The 8,778-nt window shown below is 41.6% G+C and overlaps 2 non-coding genes across 2 annotated transcripts; one reads left to right on the plus strand and one right to left on the minus strand.

The window, feature by feature from the left end:
• Nucleotides 1-1,278: 1,278 nt before the first annotated feature.
• On the minus strand, nt 1,279-1,350 carry TRNAA-UGC (transfer RNA alanine (anticodon UGC)). The gene has a single exon. It is a non-coding gene; the product is annotated as a tRNA-Ala (tRNA).
• Nucleotides 1,351-7,670: 6,320 nt separating this feature from the next.
• Nucleotides 7,671-7,744, plus strand: TRNAF-GAA (transfer RNA phenylalanine (anticodon GAA)). Its single transcript has one exon. It is a non-coding gene; the product is annotated as a tRNA-Phe (tRNA).
• Nucleotides 7,745-8,778: the final 1,034 nt, after the last annotated feature.

Below are 8,778 nucleotides of genomic sequence, written 5' to 3' on the forward strand. Positions count from 1 at the left end.
TGGAATTCCCTGGTCATACAAAGCAGATGCGATAGGATTGACAGAGAAAGAAGTAAGGTTTTTTATTTTTATTTTTTTATTATTATTATTTTAATCAGAAGAAGCACCAGCACACCTGCAATTTGCTCACCTTTACATTGCATCTATTTTCCATTGTGGCAGAAAAGTTTTCTCTACTTTTTCATATAGGGCCTCTGTTTACTGTTGACAGAGGTTTCCAGGCAACCTGTTTTGTTTTGTTTTGTTTTATTTTATTTTATTTTATTTTATTTTATTTTATTTTATTTTATTTTATTTTGAGATGGAGATTCTCTCCTGTTGCCCAGGTTGGAGTGCAATGGCAAGATCTCGGCTCACTGCAACCTCCGCCTCCCGGGTTCAAACGATTCTCCTGATTCAGCCTCTTGAGTAGCTGGGATTACAGGCATGCTCACCACGCCAGGCTAATTTTGTATTTTTAGTAGAGACGGAGTTTCTCCATGTTAATCAGGCTGGTCTCGAACTCCCGACCTCAGGTGATGGTCCCGCCTTGGCCTCCCAAAGTGCTGGGATTACAGGCGTGAGCCACCGCGCCCGGACCCCAATACTTTATTTTAACGAGGAAAATGGAGTGATTGAGGAAATACAGGAAAATGAATCAATCGTATGGAATATCAGTGGGGAATGTGTTGATCCGTATTGATTTCGCTCCTTCCGTGTTGAAGATCTCTAATTCCCCGACAGTCTTCGATCGGTTGTCCAGCGTCCTGCCACTCTCATCTTAAGCGGCGGGAGAGCCACAGCAGTCCTTTTCTCAGTATTGGATCGCACTTGTGGCTGTGCTCTCTGCGCAGGTCGACAGGGAGAGAAATCAGTGGACAGATGCTTTGACTCTGGATTTGGCTCAAAAAACAAAAACAGCGACCAAAACAAAATGCCCGGGGGGTGCTTTTCTCCCCTTCTTCTTCTACAGTCTTTCCTTCTCTTTAATTATAGTACAAAACTGATGCCAAAGTGAGCCGCCTGTTGATGTGCACGCTTTTGTTTGCTTTCAAGAGGCCCTCTTGGGACCTCATTCTTCTTTCCCCCTCATTTCTTTCTCGCCTTCCTTCTACCGTCGCAATCGCCTTAGGTGATGTCGAGGCTTACAGCATAGTGATGGGACGTAAGTGAAGGCAGTTCATTGGGTTACGTTTTTACTCTCCATACATGCAGAAATAGGATAGAAAAAGGTGAGCAAGCAGAAGGCCATGTTGCTTGAGAATTAGGTTTGAGCACTGCCAGAGCAAAACCACCACTTGGAGGTGCTGGGGATCGAACCCAGGGCCTCATACATGCAAAGCATGCGCTCTACCACTGAGCTACACCCCCTTCCTGAAAGACTATTTTATAATAATTTTCAGGAAGTAACTTTCATTTTCTGAGACTGTCTCCGTGAGCATGCTGGTAGTAGTGGTTAGTATTACGGAGCGTCTGCAGCTGGAAAAGTGTCAGACAAAAACCACAATAAGTTTCCATTGTGGCTTTAAAACGTTGAGTTGTTGGGATCTCCTTCTTCTGTTATGCTTGGCAAGGAATCAAGTTCTAGTTTTTCATTCTTTTGATTTCTTTCAGAAATGACACAAAGCTATTGAAATTCAGCTTTTTCTTACCTAAAATGCTTCATATTTGTTGTTTTCTCAGCCAGAATATTAAAGGTTAGATTCGATTGAGGAAAGCCACAGTCAGAAGAAAACCTGAGAGCGATGCACTCAGCATTTGATCATAAGGGTCTTTAGCTGGCATGGTGTCCTGCGCCTGTACTCACAGCTATTCCAGAGGCTGAGGCAGGAGGATCACTCGACCTTGGGAGCTGGAGGTGGCAGGGAGCTATGATCACGCCACTGCACTCCAGACTGGGTGATGGAGTGAGACCCTGTATCAAAAACAAAAAGAAAAGAAAAGAAAAAATTGTAAGGTGTGAGTGAAACAACAACTCTGGGGATGACGAGAAGAGTTGAATTATGAGGGTGAGATCAAAAATAAGTAGAACAGGTTTAAGAGGTATGGGGGGAAAGTGGCTTAGAAAAACAAACAGGCTCTTGCCAAACAGAAGGAGGTGCAGAAAGGGGGAGTTTTTAACAACTCTTTAAGGAATGGAAGAAAGATTGGAAGATGGAAAAGATAAGTTAGCTTGGCTCATGCGAAATTCAGTATATCTGTGGGGCGCACTGTGAGGATGTTACACGGAGAACTCAGGCAATTGACTCTGTCTCCAGCCTGGGATTTGCGAGCATTAGTAGCAGTAGGCATCCACCCATGGAGGGTGGATAAAGACTAAAAAGGGTCCTTTTAGATTTGGGAATTACAAACCTATTCATTATATTTGTAAAAAAAAAAAAAAAAAAAGAAAGAAAGAAAGAAAGAGAAAGAAAGAAAGAAAGAAAGAAAGAAAGAAAGAAAGAAAGAAAGAAAGAAAGAAAGAAAGAAAGAAAAGAAAAAGCCGGAAGTGGTGGCTCACTCCTGTAATTCCAGCACTTTGGGAGGTCAAGGTGGGCAGATCACCTGAGGTTGTAAGTTCAAGATCAGTCTGACCAACATGGTGAAACCCTGTCTCTAAATACAAAAATTAGCTGGGCGTGGTGGTGCACACCTGTAATCCCAGCTACTCGGGAGGCTGAAGCAAGAGAATTGCTTGAACCTGGGAGGCGGAGGTTGCAGTGAGCGAGATCATGCCATTGCACTCCAGCCTGGGCAACAAGAGTGAAACTCCATCTCAAAATAAATAAATAAATAATAAAGTAAAAAAAAAAATTTTTAAGTTGGCTCCTCTGTGTTCTTGAATCCTGGTATTTATCATTATTTTCCATGATTAAGACTATGTTCTTTGAACTACATAAGAAGATGAGAAGAAAATCCATTTCCTGACACCAAATTTCTACTGACTGTTAACTCTTTCTCATTCTGATTTACCCATATATGAGCCTTTACCAACATTCATAAAATTTTAGAATTGGCAGAAAATAGCATGTTATGTGGCAGACTTGTCCTTTCAGTTGGTTGATGGAATTTCTAGAATAAAAATAAAAATAGGAAGCACTGAATGCTAGGTTTCACTGAATAGGAGACAAGAAAAGTGTTACACACTGAACTGGTGTGTATGCGTGTGTGTTTGTCTGCCTGTCTGTATGTGCATGTAAATGCTAGGGAGATTATCTTGGCTCTTTGATGCTGTAGAAGTAATATTAGGACAGTTTGTAGAAACACTCCTTCATTATTATGTCATGTTGCACCCAGAGAAACCGGATGTCTACTGGATTCTTGGGAATTCATCATAATATGAAGGTCTGCTTTTCTGTTTGCCTCTTGAAAAGAGGAGAATTTTAAATAATTAAATATCTGTAGCTCTCTTCTGACTACCTACAAATAACACGATTGAAACACATTTTTTAATAAAAACTGTAGGGTGAGCTTATTTAACACAGAATTCTTCTGAGGAATTAAACATTTAATTCTGAAGACAGAACACCCTCATGTGACACATACTCAATTCAGAAAACCTAAAAATATATAAAGTATCTGTTTAAACCTGCACTGTCCCATATGGTTACCATTAGCCACATTGGCTATTGAATGCTTGAAATTGCCCAGTCTAAGTTAAGATGTGTTGTAAGTGTAAAATATATATCAGATTTGGCCAGGCACAGTGGCTGGCATCTGTAATCCCAGTACTTTGGGAGGCCAAGGTGGGTGGATCACAAGGTCAGGAGTTCGAGACCAGCCTGACCAACATGGTGAAACCCCATCTCTACTAAAAATACAAAAAATAGCCAGACGTGGTGGCACACACCTGAAATCCCAGCTACTTGGGAGGCTGAGGCAGGAGAATTGCTTGAACCCAGGAGGTGGAGGTTGCAGTGAGCCGAGATTGTGCCACTGCACTCCAGCCTGGGTGACTCCTTCTCAAAAAAAAAAAAAAAAAAAAAAAAAAAAAATATATATATATGTATATATATGAGTTTGTATATATACACCAGATTTCAAAGATGCATAATACTATTTTTAAATATAAAATATCTCACTAATAATTTTAAAATTGATAGCATCTTAAAATAAGTTTTTGGATATACAAAGTGATTTAAATATATTATTGAAACTGGGCATAAAAGATAGCAACAACAAACACTGGGGACTACGGGGAGGGGTGGGAGGGAGGACAGAAAGGCTTGAAAAGCTACCTCTTGGGTACTATACCTGGGTGATGGGATCAATTGCCCTCAAAACCTCATGCAATTTACCCAGCATCGTGTCGTATACCCATATAACAAACCTTCACATGTACCCCCAAATCAAAAATAAAAGTTGAACTTATATAAAAATATAAATATTAACTGTTTTTTCTCAATGCGACTACTGCAAAAGGTAACACTACAAAATGGCTGTCATTTATGACTTGTATTATCTCTTGATTGGACAGAATTGTCTAGAGACAATGTTATCTATTTAGGTGCTGTTCTGGGAGAATCCCAGAGGCAGAGAACATGGAGCATGATCTGCCAGTAATTAAGTTTCATGCCGTGAGTGGACTTGACAGAATGCATTTCTATTCATGATATCCTTTGATCTTTACAACATCCCATTTTACAAAACCATTATTAACCTCATTTTTAAGCCATTGAATGGCAGACAAATCATGCTTGGAATTACCCTAGGCCCTCCATTTCAACAGAATGTAAAGGAATCTTTACTGCGTTAGGCACAAAGACATTCAGTGTTACTGTTTGTCTAGTCAAGTATTTCTTAATGAAATCAAATACAAACTTCTGAGCTGAGAAAGCCTCAGTGACCTAAAGGATAAAGTATCTGATTCCCAGTTTCTGTACAGTCAATGTCCCTACCCTGAGGTTGCTTCTCATTTGGTACTAATTTTCCTTTTGCAACTTGCTGCAGTTGTAATGGTGGAGAACTGTAGATTATTGTATCCTCACAGGGTATGCAGAAGTTAGGGAAAAATAACACTGAAACTGAAGCAGTAATTTGAAAGAAAAAAAAAAATCAAAATGACAAAAAAAAAAAAAAAAAAAAAAAAAAAGACCTATTATCTCAACACAGAATTTCAAGAGAGGAGTTGAAGTGAAAAAGGGAAAATGGGGCAAATGCACCTAAGTCTTGACTTTGCTGCCCATTTGCTTTCATTTTCAGTATTCTAGGGCCCCTCATGAATGTTCGATAGAATAATTCATATAGAAATACATGTATTTCTTTTTTCCTGGATACAAACATGGAAACAGCTTAAGATTTGGAAATTCTACACAAGGTTGCCAGGCTGAAGAAATGTCTTCCCAGCAAAAAAATTTGGAATGTTCTTGTAATTGGGCCTGGTGCGATGGCTCCCGCCTGTAATCCAAGCACTTTGGGAGGCCTAGGCAGGTGGATTGCTTAAACCCAGGATTTCAAGACCAGCCTGGGCAACATGGTGAAACCCAGTGTCTACAAAAAAATACAAAAAAAAAAAAAAAAAAAAAAAAGAGCTGGGCATGGTGATGCCTACTCAGGGTGCTGATATGGGGAGTTGCTTGAGCCTAGGGAGGTTGAGGCTGTAGTGAGCTCTGATCGTATAATTGCACTCCAGCCTGGATGACAGAGTGAGACCCTGCCTGAAGAAAAAGAAAGAAAGAAAGAAAGAAAGAAAGAAAGAAAGAAAGAAAGAAAGAAAGAAAGAAAGAAAGAAAGAAAGAAAGAAAGAAAGAAAGGAAGGAAGGAAGGAAGGAAGGAAGGAAGGAAGGAAGGAAGGAAGGAAGGAAGGAAGGAAGGAAGGAAGAGAAAGAAAAAAGTTCTTCTGACAGCAGTTTAATGATGGAGTTGACTCAAGATACAAACCTGGGGTTTTCCAATTTCAAAATGTTTCTTGCATACACCACACCCCCATATATATGCTCATACAGTATAATAGTTACTTCACTGTACGTTTCTTTTTTTATATATATTTCTTGTGATTTAAAAATATCCCCCGCCCAATACATATAAATAATATAAAATCAAAAATGACTTGTAAATGCTGCAGCATATAGCACGTTGGAATTTCTTAGGTTTTAAAACTAATAACTTCCTGAGTTTAAGACTTTAAATAAGGACGGGCCCAGTGGCTCACGCCTGAAATCCCAGCATTTTGAGAGGCCGAGGCGGGTGGAACACCTGAGCTCAGGAGGTCGACCCCAGCCTGACCAACATGGCGAAACCTTGTCTCTACCAAAAATACAAAAATTAGCCGGACATGGTTGCGGGGACCTATAATCTCAGCTTACTCGGGAGGCTGAGACATGAGAACAGCTTGAACTCGGGAGGCAGAGGTTGCAGTGAGCCGAGATCGTGCCGTTGCACTCCAGCCTGGGTGACAGAGCGAGACTCCTTAGATAATTTATGTAATGACAGCACTTCATGGAATACTTCAGTGGAACATACAAAGGAGAGAGTGATACAAACACGTACATTACCTTTATCAGACTTTCAAAAAAAAAACCCAAAATTGGAGATATGTACGCTTCTGGGATTGGCGTGCAAGTGTTGTATAAGGGAGTGATAATTAGGCAGAACTCAAAAGATACCGGCTGAAACCCGGGGTTGAACCAGGGACCTTTAAGGTCTGGTCAGTCTAACGCTCTCCCAATTGAGCTATTTCAGCTACTCTAAGCACACACCCTTAGTCATTTCTTCAAAATATAAAAACCGTCATTTGTAGAGTGAGTGTATTTTCTAATGCCTAATTCTGTTTTGTTCGATATCAATACAAAAATTAGCCAGAGGGCCGGGCGCGGTGGCTCAAGCCTGTAATCCCAGCACTTTGGGAGGCCGAGACGGGCGGATCACGAGGTCAGGAAATCGAGACCATCCTGGCTAACACAGTGAAACCCCGTCTCTACTAAAAAATACAAAAAACTAGCCGGGCGAGGTGGCGGGCGCCTGTAGTCCCAGCTACTCGGGAGGTTGAGGCAGGAGAATGGCGTGAACCCAGGAGGCGGAGCTTGCAGTGAGCTGAGATCCGGCCACTGCACTCCAGCCTGGGCAACAGAGCCAGACTCCGCCTCAAAAAAAAAAAAAAAAAAAAAAAAAAAAAAATTAGCCAGGGGTGGTGGCGCGCGCCTGTAATCCCAGCTACTAGGTAGGCTGAGGCAGGAGAATTGCTTGAACCCGGGAGGTGGCGGTTGCAGTAAGCCGAGATCACGCCTCTGCACTCCAGCCTGGGCGATAGCAGATTGTCCAAAAAAAAAAAAAAAAAAAAAAAAAAGACAAGAAAAGAAAGAAAGATCTCTTATGTCCTCCAGTACATTCTATCTCTTCCTTAGAGTTTTTAAAATTGTGTTCTGCACCCCGGTGCATAACAACCCTTTTTTGTTGTTGCTATTTTCGAGACAGGGTCCCGCTCTGTTGCCTAGGCTGCAGTGCATTGGTGCAATCTCGGCTCGCTGCAACCTCTACCTCCCCGGCTCAATCGATCATCCCACTTCAACCGAGGGAGAGGGAGTCTCGCTCTGTCGCCCAGGCTGGAGTACAACGGCGCGGAGTAGCTGGGATTACAGGCGCGCGCCACCACCCCTGGCTAATTTTTGTATTGATACTGAACAAAAAAGAATTAGGCATTAGAAAATACACTCACTTTACAAATGACGGTTTTTATATTTTGAAGAAATAACTAAAGGTACGTTTACGGAGTAGCCGAAATAGCTCAGTTGGGAGAGCGTTAGACTGAAGATCTTAAAGGTCCCTGGTTCGATCCCGGGTTTCGGCAGTTTATTTTGTTGTTGTTCTGCCTAATTATCATTCCCTTATACAACACTTGCACGCCAATCCCAGAAATGTATATATCTCAGTATAAGAAATTCTTTCGTTAAGTCAAAAGTGGAAAAACATTGGACTTCTCTGCTTAGACAGACAAACAAATTCAGAGGTTTACAGAATTTCAGAAACAACCCTCTCTGGAATGAGGAAATTGCTGAGGCCGACGATGACTTGCAAACTGAATTTTAATAAAACCTTTTCTATGTCTTAACAGTTTTCAAACTCAGTCTCCTATTCTGAGAGTCGAGGCTTTTTATTTTTAGCCAAAATATGGTGGGAAGGTCAATTAGGATATGTTTTTCGATGATTTCCTCAAAAAAAGTTTTAGATTCCCTTACAGACTTTTTTCTTCCCTTGTAAGGTCTGAGCCTTCTCAGACAGGAAACATTCCTCTACTCTAGCTTTATCCCGGTCACGCGTCTCTCCCCAGCTGGGAGCAGCCTCAGCCTATGCTGCAAAAATGTTTAAAGCTGAGCATATAGAGAAGGAAAAAAAGAAAAAAAAGAAAGTGATGTGGAAATTAAAATAGCAGCTACATATGAATCATAACGCAGTGTTTAAAATGTGCGTAAACGGGTCTAGGAGTGCGCTGCACTATTGTGAAAAGTTCGTTCTGAAAACTGGGCGCAGTGGCTCACACCTATAATCCCAGCAGTTTGGGAGGCCGAGGCGGACGCATCACTTGAGATGAGGAGTTGGAGACTAACCTGGTGAAAATGGTGAAACCCAGTCCCTACTAAAAATACAAAAATTAGCCGGGCGTGGTGGCGGGCTCCTGTAATCTCAGCTAATCGGGAGACTGAGGCAGGAGAATCTCTTGATCCCAGGAGGTAGAGGTTGCAGTGAACCGAGATCGCGCCACTGCACTCCAACCTGGGCGACAGAGCGACACTCAGTCTCAAAAAAAAAAAAAAAAAAAAAAAAAAAAAAAGGTAAACGGGAGGAGCCGAGCAGCTTGCGGGGAGAGAGAAGAGGCGGGGTGCC

The sequence above is a fragment of the Macaca thibetana genome, chromosome 4 (genome assembly GCF_024542745.1).
Source record: "Macaca thibetana thibetana isolate TM-01 chromosome 4, ASM2454274v1, whole genome shotgun sequence".
NCBI classification, from domain to species: Eukaryota; Metazoa; Chordata; class Mammalia; order Primates; family Cercopithecidae; genus Macaca; species Macaca thibetana.